Source organism: Centruroides sculpturatus, unplaced genomic scaffold, assembly GCF_000671375.1.
Source record: "Centruroides sculpturatus isolate CEXI.00-Female unplaced genomic scaffold, Cexi_2.0 scaffold960, whole genome shotgun sequence".
NCBI lineage: Eukaryota > Metazoa > Arthropoda > Arachnida > Scorpiones > Buthidae > Centruroides > Centruroides sculpturatus.
The window spans coordinates 188,379-203,308 of NW_019385621.1; the positions used below are offsets into that span (position 1 = coordinate 188,379).

The 14,930-nt window shown below is 32.7% G+C and overlaps 1 long non-coding RNA gene across 2 annotated transcripts; it reads right to left on the bottom strand.

Moving 5' to 3' along the window:
• Positions 1-234: 234 nt before the first annotated feature.
• LOC111640672 lies at positions 235-4,882 on the bottom strand. Of its 2 annotated transcripts, none has more exons than XR_002759299.1 (5): positions 4,863-4,882; positions 4,756-4,785; positions 2,995-3,039; positions 2,834-2,871; positions 235-355 (listed from the first exon to the last, which is right to left on the bottom strand). It is a non-coding gene; the product is annotated as an uncharacterized LOC111640672 (long non-coding RNA). The 2 variants fall into 2 exon arrangements; XR_002759300.1 differs by having other exon boundaries at positions 235-465.
• Positions 4,883-14,930: the final 10,048 nt, after the last annotated feature.

The following is a 14,930-nucleotide window of genomic DNA, read 5'->3' on the forward strand; positions in this document are numbered from 1 at the left end:
GTATAGAAGTTCCTTGACAGAGCGCTTTCAACACACAAACGTATATATGCATATACATAGGAATATATATGTGTAAGGATCCAGAAACATTTTTTGATTATTGAAGGAATCGATAGCTTTCGCTAGTTTGGGAACCGATGTAATGAAAGATAAAACCGAATCATCTCTTAGACTATTCATATATAATAAAACATAAGTTATAATATTTGCAATAACATTTATTTTTTAAAGCTTTACAATTATTTTATAAATGTTTAACATTATCTAAACCAAATTTTCAGCAATTAAATTCAACAAATTATTGAAATTTTAATATCTTCAGACTGTTTAAATCTGTCCAGTTTTTAAAGCATTTCTGTAAATGAAAAGAGTACTTTGATTGTAAAAGTTGTTATAAATAAAATCATTTGTATCAGTGGCGTGCCGTCATTAGAAGCGTTGGAAGCGCCGCTTCCCTCGTATTCTCTAAAAAATAAATAAATATTAATTTTAATTATATGAAAATAATCGCACAATATTTTATTATAACCGCATTATGTATCATATTGCAAATTTCTATACTACACGTGGAAAAAAAAATTGCTATTGTATATTAGAATATTAGTAGCAGAGTGGAATCTCCTGTATTTTCAGATTACGAAAAGCCAGATCTGCGCATGCGCTTTACAGAGCACCAACCTCACCCGGTTTAGCCGGTGGAAGCCTACGACCTTGGGTGAAAGCTGCACACATATAAAGATTCCAATTCTATCAAGGACTGGTTCTGGGCTGTTAGCCGCCTGCCCACTACATATTTCGATTGCGTGAATCACGAGTAGATTTATAACTTAACCCAACCGATAAGAATTTACTGGTATGTTTTTACGATATTCCGTATAGTTGACAGGAGTTAAAAAATCCATTAAAATATTTGATATATTTATTCCGCTCTCCGATTTTATATTACGGATTTCGACGTTAAACCAGTGATATTACGATTTCATATATCCCATCTCTAAGGGGATGTAGAAAAAAAACATGTACAATTCTTGTATAATGTTAAAAAATTAACCGTTACTTCGACAGCGTCATTTACAACTAAATTTAATGAATAAGTGAGATGCACCAGGTACAGAAAAGGCTCTAGAATTTATTTTCATTAAATTTACGATTTATGTATCCGTTGTCGTGAAAATTTGTCTTTCCACTTTTTTCCCAAGACTACAAATATTCGAGTACAAAGTAAATGGTTTCGACTTATTTTTATTTAAGAAGTAGTTAAATAATTAAGCGATTAGGGAATTGGGAACGTAAACAAAACCCTGATGAAAGAGCCGGAATTTTACTTAAAAGCCTAACCGGACCAATATCTAGCCGAGTACAGTGGGACTGATTTCTTCGTAATATTAGATGTACTAAAGACAGAAATTTTTCCAGTTCAATGAAAGTGAGTAAAAGTTGTAAATTTTGGAAATTTCCATGGACACCTTGTCTTAAAATGAATTACAGTAGTTAGAAAACAAATGACTTTTAAGTTTAACAAGTTTAGATTTTTACAGCTATGATGAGAAACGTTTAAAATTTTCAACAACCCTGTCGCGTCCTTTGAGATATACTAGTGATGAGACAAAAGAGACATTAACCGGTATTGGCACCCTCGGGATTTTGCAAGCATGCACCGCACCGCACACCTACCAAGACAGTCTCTGATTCCATCCACGAGCCACTGGTAGGGAGCAATTTTAACTAGGTGGATTGTTTTAATATTTAAAAAGTAAAGACTATTTTATGTTATTTTTATGTACATTTCTTCACAAAACTATATTTATTTATAATTTTCTTTAAAAGTATATTCATACAATTGAATATTTTGTACCAGGTATGTATAATTGTATATCATCACACATTTTATTTTAACAAGTAAGTTTTTATAATTTTATTTTTAATTTTAGCCCTTATATTATAGCTAGCAATTTAGAATGTAATTGTGATATCGAAAATTTATTTCAAAAAGTTTTGGCTCGAGACCATATAATGAAAAAGAAAAAATTTGTTCGACATTTTCATGATAAAATTTATGAAGATATAAAATGGCTTTGTGGATGCATAAAAATGCAAAATTTGTTTTGTTGGCCTTGCCTACTATTTTCAAATAAAATTAGTGTGTAGAATGAGATTGGCTTTGACGATTTAAATAATTTGAGTAAAGCTGGCAAAAGACACGAAAATCCTAAATCTCGCATCGATTCTTTCGTAAAATTGAAGCAATTTGGAAATCAAAATAGAATAGAATTTAACATTAGTACACAATATAAAATATATATTGAAAATTATAACAAGATAGTTACGGCTAATAGATATATTTTAATTAGTAGATGTTATCGAAGCGAGAATTGGCATTTAGAGGGCGTATAGAATCTATTAAATCTAATATAAGAGAGTTAATTATATTGAACTTGCTTATTTATTAAGTGCGTTAGATAATCTATTAATTAAAAATACATTTAGAGAAGTCTACGGTTTTTACTGGCTTATCGAACAAATGAATACGAATGGACCCTAGACCATTGCTTACTGATTGCCCCTGGAAGTCGGCTTCTTAAAGAAACACAGCTTCCCTATCATCAAATGTCACGGTACGCCACTGATTTGTATATTTTTTAATACATAAGAAATTGTCTATTTTATAAAATTGAATAGATTTATTTTAAAATTTATATTTCTTTTTGATATTCAAATAAATACGGAAAAATAAAATAAATATTCATATAACTATTTATCAATTTAATATTAAATAAATATTAAATCAGTAATTAATATTTTATTCGCATGATTTTTAAAAAAATGTTATTACTTTGGTTGGAAACACCCCATAACACTCTCCATGTGATTCTAAAAAAATTAAATTTTAATTACACAATAATTTAAAATAATATTGAAAATAAATTAATCTAAACTTTTCTTTTATATTACAAAATAAAAGCTTTTAATTGAGTATTCAAACTGAAAACTTACGTTGTTAAAGGTAATCATTTTCTCTTTGCAGTTTTCTTTAGTGAACTGTTCAAATAAACAGAAATCGTATGAACATTATAATTTTCAATTATTTTTTTAATTTCCATTAATTAGAACACATCATGCAACACTGCTTTTAATCGTAAACTCTCTTATCGATAATAACATTTGTAATATTAGTAATAGATACGTATTTACAACATTAAAGACACTGTTCGTCAACTTCTGGTTTACACCATCAGAATGGGGATCACATAGCTCAGTATCCCATGCTGCATTGCTAAGGTTTCTCTATAATATTAGTACCTTGTACAAATAAAATGTTTGTTGCTTGCAGTGTTAAAAATGCTATTGTGGTGAGATTTTGTACTAATTTTTAGAAAATGTCTTACACGTGTCCTGAAATGTCACTTTACAAAATTTGGTTGCAGTCCAAATACAACAGAATTTGATATTCCGACATTTGGTATATCCTAGTAACGTGTTGAACACGGGTACATTAATTACGACTACTTAGTATCAAAATATTTATTATATTAATATATTTAACGATCAAACTTTCTGTTGTATGCTGAAAATCAACGAAGATCATTAACTTTGTTTATGAGATAGACAAAATTATGAAAAATTACTACAGTGTAAACGCGTTCATCAGAAAGTGATTATCTAAAATTCATATTTAATCCACATTCGGATAAAAGTACAGAAAGTAAAATAACAGACGACTTTAGCTGTTAAAATTTATTTTTAATTAAAAAGTAAAATAAAATTCAATAACCAAAATTGTTTACTATTTTATGAAATAGCTTGACCATAGCCTATTCCATAACAAAGTTGTGTAAATTTCTGGCACATAATACGGTATTATAAGTGTATTCCAATGTATGATAACATATAGGCCTATATTTTCTCCAAAAAGTCTTTTTTGGCCGCAATATAAAATATAAAATGTACTGTACGTTACCGCTTTCAATACTGAAATTATGTAGTTCCCTATCAGCTAACAGTTTGACTTTCCAAAATTTTACATTATCCGGATTTTTCATCCGATCTAATCTGAATTAAAGAATTTCTTTATCATTTCAGTCTCAGACAAAGTAACTTAAATCATAAGTTTTGAACTCGATTTTCTACATTAAATTTATAATTAATAAATTTTATAATAAATATTTCTAAATTCGAAAATCCTGCAACGAGTTGCTTAACTTTCCCGGCAGCATTTGATAGCACCATCTCTTATCATATTTTATTTAAAAAACGTTTTATATTTTTAACTATTATAAAATGGAAAAAAAAGCCTAATTTTGAAATTAGAGATGTTTTATAAAAAATTGTAAATGCTAATAAAGAGTAAAATCGTCATCAAGTCTAATCCTACTGGACATACACACGACACCCTTTATCTCCTCACCCCTCTACCTTTAATCACCAAAACTTAATATCATCAATCTCCCTAATAAACAAACATCTCTGCAAAATTTCAGAAATTTTCGACAAAAAGCACAGGATTTATTAAGCTTTAAATAGGGTAAACGAAATCGTGTGAATACACACTAATATCCGTACATACAGAAAAAAACACCCGAATTTTTTCGGTGTTTCCGCGTCGAAAAATGTAAAAATCATGGGGGTCATTTTTTGACCTTTTTTCTGTTATATATAACAGCCGAGAAAATTAAAAATTATATGTTATAGCGTACACTGTAACATAAGAATAATGTGAATTTTGTTTTAACAATAAATTAAAAAAAAGTAACTTACATCAAGATTAGAATGTTGTCTAAGGATTTCCTACAAATAAATTATAAATTAATTATTAAAACTAATATCAAACAATTTTAAGGCTATAATAAGAGCATTTATCTTACGCTGCCTGTCTCATTGCACTGGAATAAAAATTCAACAATTAGAAATTCAGATAAAAATATGTTTATATTCATAAATGTTGTGCTTAATTAATTAATATAAAAAATAGCGAGTAAATGTTTTTAATTGTTTTATTCATACATGTTAATATTCATACTAGAGTCGATACACATGCTGGTCTCTCAGCTAACAATAGCTTTAACGCTACGAATGTGGCGTAATTAATATTTCTGCCACTGTGAGCGCTGTTATTGCTTTGCGGCGTAAGTATGGCTCGAGGACAGCAATAGTCAGTTGTAAACATTTGAAATTCTTTTCAATGAAATTTTCCTCGCTTTTAACTCTGGTTTTGCTCTTTTTAAACGATTGTTTTTAAAAACTATTTTTCATGATTTTACATTTTAATTTGATTCGACGGTTGTTTTATGCCACAATTTCTGTTTATTTTGAAATATTTTTGGTAGTTTTCATAATAGGTAAGAAAAGATAGTACAAAAATATAGTTTGGTCTATCTATACTTTATTAAATGGGGTGCCCACAGTGAATTCTTTTTGAATCAGAAAGAAAACAAGTTGAAGAGAATTATATAAATTTAATTATGAATATGTATAGAAATGCTAAAACAAGCATTGGGATGGGTTAAAGTGTTATAAAAACAGAATTTAAAGTAAATTTTCAAGCGTATCAAGGTTTAATTTTATACCCATATTTTCATTAATATTGAATAAATTATTGCAAAATGTGGTGACAAATTAGATATACCGTGTTTCCCCGAAAATAAGACATCCCCAAAAAATAAGCCCTAGCACAGATTTTGCTGAATTGCGAAATATAAGACCTCCCCCTGAAAGTAAGACCTAGCGAAGTTCTTTTTAGTCGTAACGGTCATTGACAGACGGTTAAAAGTGGCCGTTGGCTTTTTGAAAGTACAGCCACTGATTGGTCAGCAGACAACTACGCCACACTGCATGATTTGCATAACGTTACGGCTGGTGATGGCTAATTGGTCGGCCGGGAATCACGCCACATGACATTTGCATAGTGCTACGGTTCAGTAAGCACTAATTGATCATCAAGTCCTATGTTGACGCTATAAAAAGGCGACAGTTCGACACACCGGATATACGTCACTCTGGTCTAAGTTCGACTTGGGAATTTTTTTGTTCAATAATAAATGTGAATTCTTCTTCCTGGAAAAAATAAGACATTCCCTGAAAATAAGACCAGCGCATTTTTCAGAGCAAAAATTAATATAAGACACTGTCTTATTTTCGGGGAAACACGGTAGTAATCATTATTTACAATTAATATTGTGTTTATTAATAAGATAGAAAGTAATTAAAGTTGAGCCAGAAAATATTAGGAACAGATTAGATAGAGGATTAAAAGTCAATAGAGATCAGATTTGGAAATCAATACTGTAGACAGTTCTTGAAATCAGATGGACCTGTTAGAAGAAAGAGTAGGAATTGGACTTCAGGGTAAGTTTGAAAAATAGAAATTTAAATTTTCAAATTTACACACAGGTAATGAGTTATAGATTGACAAATAGAAAAAAATGTCAGATAGCAAGAACTGAAACACCATTGTTAGATATTAACAGTGATAGCAACAATATAGTCTAAAACACATGTTACTTGGTATACAGTAGACCCCCCTATAACGCTTAGATACGTTCCACGCTAATCGAATTTTACGTTGTAGGAATGATTAAATACATGAGCCAATCGCAGCCCGATAGGTGTGAACTTTACGGACTAAGGCTGTTTGAAAGGCTTTCTTCTATAAAATTACCCGATTCTAGACTAATTCCTCTCAACATTTCCAAAACACTTATAATTTTTTGGGAATAATCTGTATAAACTATGCTATAAACAAAAAATTATAGGATTGCTTACCGAGTGTGCACCATTCGACTACGCCCGTTGTTCAAAGCTTGTCTTCGTCGCGGAACAGCACACGAAACGGCGGCCGCGATTTCTGATAAATAATTTTTCGCAGAAAAATAACTTGACCTTTGGAGACATCATTAATATAAATAATTTTTATGGCCGTTGAATAAGAAGTGTTTCTTTCACAAGAAATGTATAAAATTAGTGCTGTATTAGACTTACGGTACCTAATTTACATACTGTACAGACGATAATAAACTCAACTTACTAGCCTAAAATCTCCGTAGCGTGTTGCCAGGCGGCAGAAAGCATATATATAATTATAATAAAGTTACAATAAATTAAGTTAATATATAATTATATATACAGTACCTAATTTATATATAATTTATATATAATACTGTACAGACGATAGCAAACTCAATTTAGCTGCTCCGTAGCGTGGCGTAGGGTCGAAGGAAAGCAGTTCGGTTGCTTATCCACTATTGGTCCAGATTCTATCAATCTTGTCGCGAAACAACGTTATAGGAGGTACTTTATACGAATGTTGCTACAATTTTTTCGCTACGTTATAGGAATTGTCGTTATAGGAACGCACGTTATAGGGGGGGTCGACTGTATATACACTAAGACCCCGCTTAACGCGGAGGATACGTTCCTAGACGACAAAGTGCTAAACGAAACAGCGTTAAACGATGCCATTTTAACACAGAGTAAATAGGAAAAGTGAAACACGCGACCAAAAATAAACACTTTACTTTAATTTTAAGTTATTTTTATATTAATTTGCATAATAATATACGTTAGATAACACATAAATGTATGCACACAGAAATGTAAAGTTCATATTTTGTGATAAAGGTTCTGGCTTTTGCGAAATTCTTTTTTTGTGATAAAGTCGTGTAGTTTCATTTGACGTTTTTTTTCGTTTTTTTAAGCAAATGTCGGTAGCTGAAGATCGCATACAAAACGCCTCATGTTGCTTTTACACTGCTTTCAAAAACTGGATCATTTGCTACAGTTTGATCAACGATTTCGGTTATCGTTACCAAACTTTTATCAAGGAAATCTGTAGAAAAATTCTTTGAGTTCTTCGTTTTCAGAATCACTATTTTCTAGTTCTACACGAATTCCTTGTTCTGGCAATTCTTGAAGGTCGTCGTTGGTAAGGTACTCGCCAGAAACCTGCAGTAACTCCTCAATATACTGCTCGTCTACTTCTCCTAATCCTGCTGTATCGATTAGGTTGACAATTTGGTCGACCAACGATACAGACCAGCAATAGTCTCTTCTCGTTGAGAATTCTTGAATACTTTCAGCCATAACTTCTTCCACACTCTGTTCATGCATTTATCAGTTAATTCTTGCCAAGCGAAGTCGATATTTTCTATGGTATCCATGATGCTATATTTTTCCAAAATTGCTCCAAACAAACATAGATTTAAGGAAAGTACAGCGCTACGACGAATTGTCACCTTTTGGTGATTGGTTCGCGTTTGGGAATAATCGTATTATATACGAATCAATGAAATGTCGCGATAATTTGAATCGGCGTAAATTTTGAGCTTTTTTTAGGCTTCGATAAAAAAATTTGATATCAAATTTTGTAATAATTTTTTTTTACAAGAGAATAAAGTACAGTTTTTATTATGTGTAGTATTTAATTATATTTATTACTGTAAATGCTCGAACTATGGTAAATCCTAAGATCTTCCAGTAAAACCTAAGATTTACCAAATGTTTGTGGTAAAAGTCCGAAATGTTCTGCGATCATCGCTAATTTCGAACTTTTAACATCATTTACTCGGTATATCTTAGGTTTTACCTCAGAGACATAGTAAATGTTGAAAAAATAGTCCCCGCTTTCCGCACCGCTCCGCGTCGCCGCCTTCGCTCGCCTCATTCCATCGTTTGACACGTTAGAACACGCACGTTAATTCTAATCTTGCTTGAGATTTCGTTGTCTAAAAGTTATTTATGAATCAAGTTGAGTATGAAACAGAGATTTTATGAAATAATGGACGAGCTCGTTGCAAGCAAGAAAGATAATAACTTTTATCTTAATAGGGACAAATACGCAAAGTGTTTGGAGGAAGTAAAAGCTGCAAAGAACATGAAAAAGAAACAAGTTGTTCATTACAGGCGTATAAAGCGTTACGACATTTTGACTTTAGGCGGCGAAGAAAAACTAATTGCACCTATGAAGGAGGAGGATGGAGAAATAAGGTATTTCATTTGTTACGAGGACTTATTCAATATTCTCGAAGAAACACATGTTGCTGTTGGCCACGGTGGAAGGACACGGATGCTTAAGGAATGTAACCTCAAGTATAAAAATGTAACAGTTGAGGCTACTATGACATATATTTGAAGCTATGTCAACCTTGCCAAAAGAAACAGAAGACTGAAAAAGGGCATTGTCGTCAGACCTATACTTCACAGTGAAATGAACTCACGCTGTCAGGTTGATCTAATAGATCTACAAACTACCCCAGATGGAAATTATAAATTTATTTTAGTTTATCAAGACCATTTTACCAAATTTGTGATCTTTCGTGCGCTTCAAACTAAACGCGCCGTAGAAGTTGCATACCATCGTTTGGATATTTTCACCAATTTTGGAGCGCCGAGCATCCTTCATTCCGGTAATTGTCGAGAATTCTCTAACCAAGTTATTGAGAGTTTATGCTCCATGTGGCCGGATGTAAAAATCGTACATGGAAAGGCAAGACATAGCCAAAGTCAAGGATCAGTGGAGCGTGCTAATCAAGACGTAGAAAATATGTTGAGCACGTGGATGGAAACCAATCAGTTATCAAAGTGGTCAGAGAGTTTAAGATTCATCCAGGCAATGAAAAATTAACTCTATTATAACTGTAATCATATCACAAGGGAATCAAATGTTCCCCCTACGAAGCAATGTTTGGTTGTCCAATGAAAATGGGCCTTGCAACTTCAGCAATCCCTAGTGATATGATTAGAGTTATAAGATCTGAAGAAGATTTAGAGAAGTTGTTGCATTCGCATGACAATATGGAACAAAATAATGACGTCGAAAATGCAATCGAACAGGACAAGGAAGAAAGCATTGTTGAAAATGAGTCAGAAGGGGATATAGACAATAGCACTGTCAACGATAAAACACAAGAAGATGAAATGATTATTACTGAGAAGATGAAGGCGAAGCAAATAACCGATGATTCCAATGTAACGATTCAGAGAGATACCGATTCAGAGACAGAAAACATGATTGAGTCTAAGGAAGTTCTTGTAACTATAGAGCCAATACCAAAAAAAAAAAAAAAAATAGAATCTGTAGTGACTATAAGAAACAACGCAAAATTGAATTTGGAAAAACAAGCTGAAAAAATGAAAGCCATGTCTGTTGATAAATATCCAAATGTGAAAATTGGCCAAAATGTAAGATTGAAAGTGCTTGAAACTGACAAAGCTAAAACCGACCCGAAAAGCGTTATTGCAGTTGTAGTAGATGTAAAGGACAACGAGGTTTACCAACTAGGTACCAAAATTGGAGTACTAAAGCAGCTTTATACACAAAATCAATTTACTTCATGCCCTGAAGACTCTATCAAGATAGAAGTTGTTAAAGGTAAAAAAAGTGAGTCTTCGAGAAGTTGTCGCAAAATTGTCTTTGACCGGAGGACAAGGTTTCAAGAAGTGCAACTGCTTTAAAAAATGCCTAACGAAGAAGTGCGCTTGAAAGTCATCAGGATTACTTTGTAATACTAAATGCCATGATAGCTCTCCATGTTGTAACAAGTAAAATCCTTTTTTTTACTTTTATTAAATGGCAATGAATTACCAAATGATTAGAAAAATACTGTGATTATTGTACTGAATTATTGTACATTCTGAATTATTGTACTTTTGTAATTTTCGTTTCAGGTATTTTTCTAAATTATATAGGACTGAATTTTTGAAGTCGAAGATGGGTCTTATTTGTTCGCCTGGCTTATGTGTTTTTAGTTGTATGTTTAGCTTAGGAGTTCTGCTATTTTCGTTTGCTAAAATATACTGTTTGTCTTCTCTTTTTATGTTTTTTAATTGAACTTGCTTATTTATTCATTTTTGAGTTCGACATAAATGACTTCTTTTGGATCTGTTGGTAGTTCTCTGAAAGGCCCGTTATTAACTATTTCTGTTTTTTGGTTTGGATCCATTCCTGTTTCACTATGATAATCTGTTTGAATTTATCTAATTCAGAATGCTCCATCAAACACGCAGACGAACTTTTACATGACATGGGAAATATAAAAATGAGCAAGAATTACAGACTTGCAAGCCTAGATATAATAAACATGTACCCTTCGATAACCTGGAATCTAATAGAAAGTACACTAAAAAAGATTGAAACAAAGGAAGAAGTAATGGATCTAATAGAATTCGTATACAGGAGCAATTATTTCGAAGTCAACAATAAGTTCTACACGCAACAGATAGGCATAAGCATGGGATAAGTTAACCACTGGCGTGCCGTGATATTTGGTGATAAGGAAGCTGTGTTTCTGTAAAAAGCCGACTTCCAGGGGCTGTCAGTTAGTGATGGTCTTGGGTCCATTCGTATTCGTTTGTTCGATAAGCCAGTAAAAATCGTAGACTTCTTTAAATGTATTTTTAATTAATAGATTATCTAACGCACTTAATAGATAAGCTCAATTCAATATAATTACCTCTGTTACATTAGATTTAATAGATTCCCTCTGCCCTCTAAATGATTCTCGCTTTGATAACACCTACTAATTTAAATATAATATATCTATTAGCCGTAAGTATCTTGTTATAATTTTCAATATTTATGTTATATTGTGTACTAATGTTAAATTATATTCTATTTTGATTTCCAAATTACTTCAATTTTACGAAAGAATCGATGCGAGATTTACGATTTTCGTGTGTTTTGCCAGCTTTACTAAAATTATTTAAATCGTCAAAGCCATTCTTATTCCATACACTAATTTCATTTGTAAATAATAGGCAAGGCCAACGAAACAATTTTTCTATTTTTATGCATCCACAAAGCCATTTTACATCTTCATAAATTTTATCGTGAAAATGTCGAACAAATTCTTTTGTTGACGTATTTATATTTAACTAGCAGGTAAGCCCGGCGTTGCTCGGGCAAAAGTAACGATAGCGAAGATTAAGATTATTACATTATAGTCAACCTTACCCGTTTTCACAGAATGCAAAAATTGGGTCCCCCGTTTCCAGACTAATTAGAGAATTTTTAGATGGGTCTAAAAATATTTTCGATTTTCCGCAGAAAGAAAAAACTGCATCTGCGTCTTGCACGTCGCTTTCTCTTAACAATTTCATTGTTACGTAACACTTCCATTGTTGATGGAAGTGTTAAGCCTTAATCCTGTCCCTCTCCCCCGCCGGAAGAAATTTCGAAAAATCCCTTCTTAGTGTGCGTTTTCGTGATGTATCCTAACTGTACAAAATTTCAATTTTCAACTTCTAACCGTTTGGGCTCTGAGCTTATTATTATTGTTGTGTTTAGTGGGTTATACTCGGTACACACCGGTGGCTGTGTACTATGCCGGACCAGAGTCAAGGCATAGCAACCAAAACAAAACTAAAATTAAATGTGTGTGTCAGTGTCAGTGCCTGTATTAAGGAATTTCCTAACAATATGGCATGTATTCAATATAGTGGCCTTCTGTAGTGTGATGTATGTATTTCTACTCAATTGTAATGTTCCGAGGCTATTGTGTAGCGTGTGTGGTATCACACCTGTACAGGAGAGAACGACAGGTACAATAAGCACCCTATCCATCCTCCACAGATGCCTGATTTCCTGGGCGAGTTCTGTGTACTTGCTAATTTTTTCAGTGCATGTGTTTTGTACATTGTGAGTGTTTGGAATGGCTATGTCTATAATGTATGTGATTTTATTGTGTTTGTCAATGAGTGTGATGTCTGGTCTGTTGTGGTAAATTGTTTTATCTGTGATTATGGCTCTGTCGTAATACATTTTGTGCGTGTTATTTTCCAATACTGTCTGTGGAATATACTTGTAGTATGGTTCGTGGATGTCTGCCAATTTGTGTTTCTTTGCAAGCTCTTGGTGTATTATATTTGCTACTTGATTGTGTCTATGTAAGTAATCTGTCTGTGCCAAGAGCTTGCAACCAGAAGTGATGTGTTGTATAGTTTCTGGCATGATGTGACATTTTCTGCATGTGTCATTTGTGAGTGTTGTATCTTTGAGTATGTGTTTTCTGTAGTTTTTAGTATTTATGACCTGATCCTGTATGGCAATCATGAATCCTTCCGTCTCCCCAAAGAGGCATCCCCGATCTAACCAGCTGTTTGACGCAGTTTTGTCAACAAAATCCTGGGCCAGGTCGTAAGGATGCCTGCCATGGAGAGCCTTTTGAGCCCATGATTGCTTAATGTTGTCTATGCTTTTTATATGTTGTGTCATGTCTGTATGTTGTGAGTGTAAGTTTAATGGTGTGTTATTTGAGTCTGCTAGAGTTACTGCTTTATGTAACTGTGATGTTTCTTGTTTCTTGTAGAAAAACTCTCGCAGTGACTGTATTTGTTTGTAGTGAAGGTTAACTATGTCAATCAGGCCACGTCCGCCTTCTTTACGTGGAAGGGTTAATCTTTCTGTGGCGGATTTAGGATGATGTTGTTTATGCTTAGTAAGTGTTGTTCTTGTTTTCCTTTGGAGTTGCTCGAGATCTGTGTGAGTCCAATGTATAACTCCAAAAGAGTATGTGAGTACTGGGATGACATATGTGTTTATTGCTTTAACTGTGTGTTTTGCATTTAACTGTGTTCTAAGTATAGCGTTTAACCTACTTTGGTATTCTTTAATTAATCGTTGCTTTATTTGTGTATGTTCTGTTAGTTTGGCCTGTTGGAATCCTAAGTACTTGTAGAACTCGCCCCATTCCATGGATTCAATAACGTCTCCATTTCCAAGTGCAAAATCTTCTTTCTTCGGGATTCCTTTTTCTATGTGATGTTTTTTGCATTTGTCTAAGCCAAACTCCATTTGTATTCCTTGGTGTATGAATGTATGATTTGTAGGATTTGATGAAGTTGTTTCTGTGTGGATGCATAAGTTTTATGTCGTCCATGTACATGAGATGCGACAGCGTATTATTATTATTATAATTATCAACTCATCTCGATTATATATATGGATGTAGGCATTAATCTTTCTCTTTTAATAATGTTTTCTTTTTCATTATATGGTCTTGAGCCAAAACTTTTTAAAATAAATTTTCAATATCACAGTTCCATTCTAAATCGCTAGCCATAACATAAGGGCTAAAATTAAAAATAAAATTATGAAAAACTTACTTGTTAAAATAAAATGTGTGATGGATATACAATTATACATACCTGATACAAAAAGTTCAATTGTATGAATATAGTTTTGTGAAGAAACATAAATAAAAATAACATAAAATGTTCTTTACTTTTTAAATATTAAAACAATCCGCTTAGTTAAAATTGCTCCTTACCAGTGGCTCATAAATGGAATCAGAGACGATCTTGGTAGGTGTGCGGTGCGTGCATGCATGCCAAATACCGAGGGTGTCGATACCAGTTAATGTCAAATGCCTCTTTTGTCGTATCACTAGTATATCTCAAAGGACGCGACAGGATTGTTGGAAATTTTAAACGTTTCTCACCATAGCTGTAAAAATCTATTATAAATATGTTAAACTTTATAGTCATTTGTTTTCTAATTAGTTTTAGGACCAGGTGTTGTCCACGGAAATTTCCAAAATTTACAACTTTTCGGTCAATCCCGTTGAACTGGAAACTTTTCTGTCTTTATTACATCTAATATTTCGAAGAAATCGGTCTCCACTGTACTCGACTATAGATGATTCGGTTAAGCTTTCGTTTAAGTAAAATTCCAGCTCGTTCATCAGGGTTTTGTTTATATCCCCAATTCCTTAATCGCTTAATTATTTAAATTAACTACTTCTTAAGTAGAAATAAGTCGAAACCGGTTACTTTGTACTCGAATATTTGTAGTCTCGGGAAAAAAGTGGAAAGAGAAATTTTTATGACAAACGAATACATAAATTGTAAATTTAAGGAAAATAAATTCTAGAGCTTTTTCTGTACCTCGTGCATCTCTCTCATTCATTAAATTTAGTTGGTGGGAAACTTTAAAATTTACA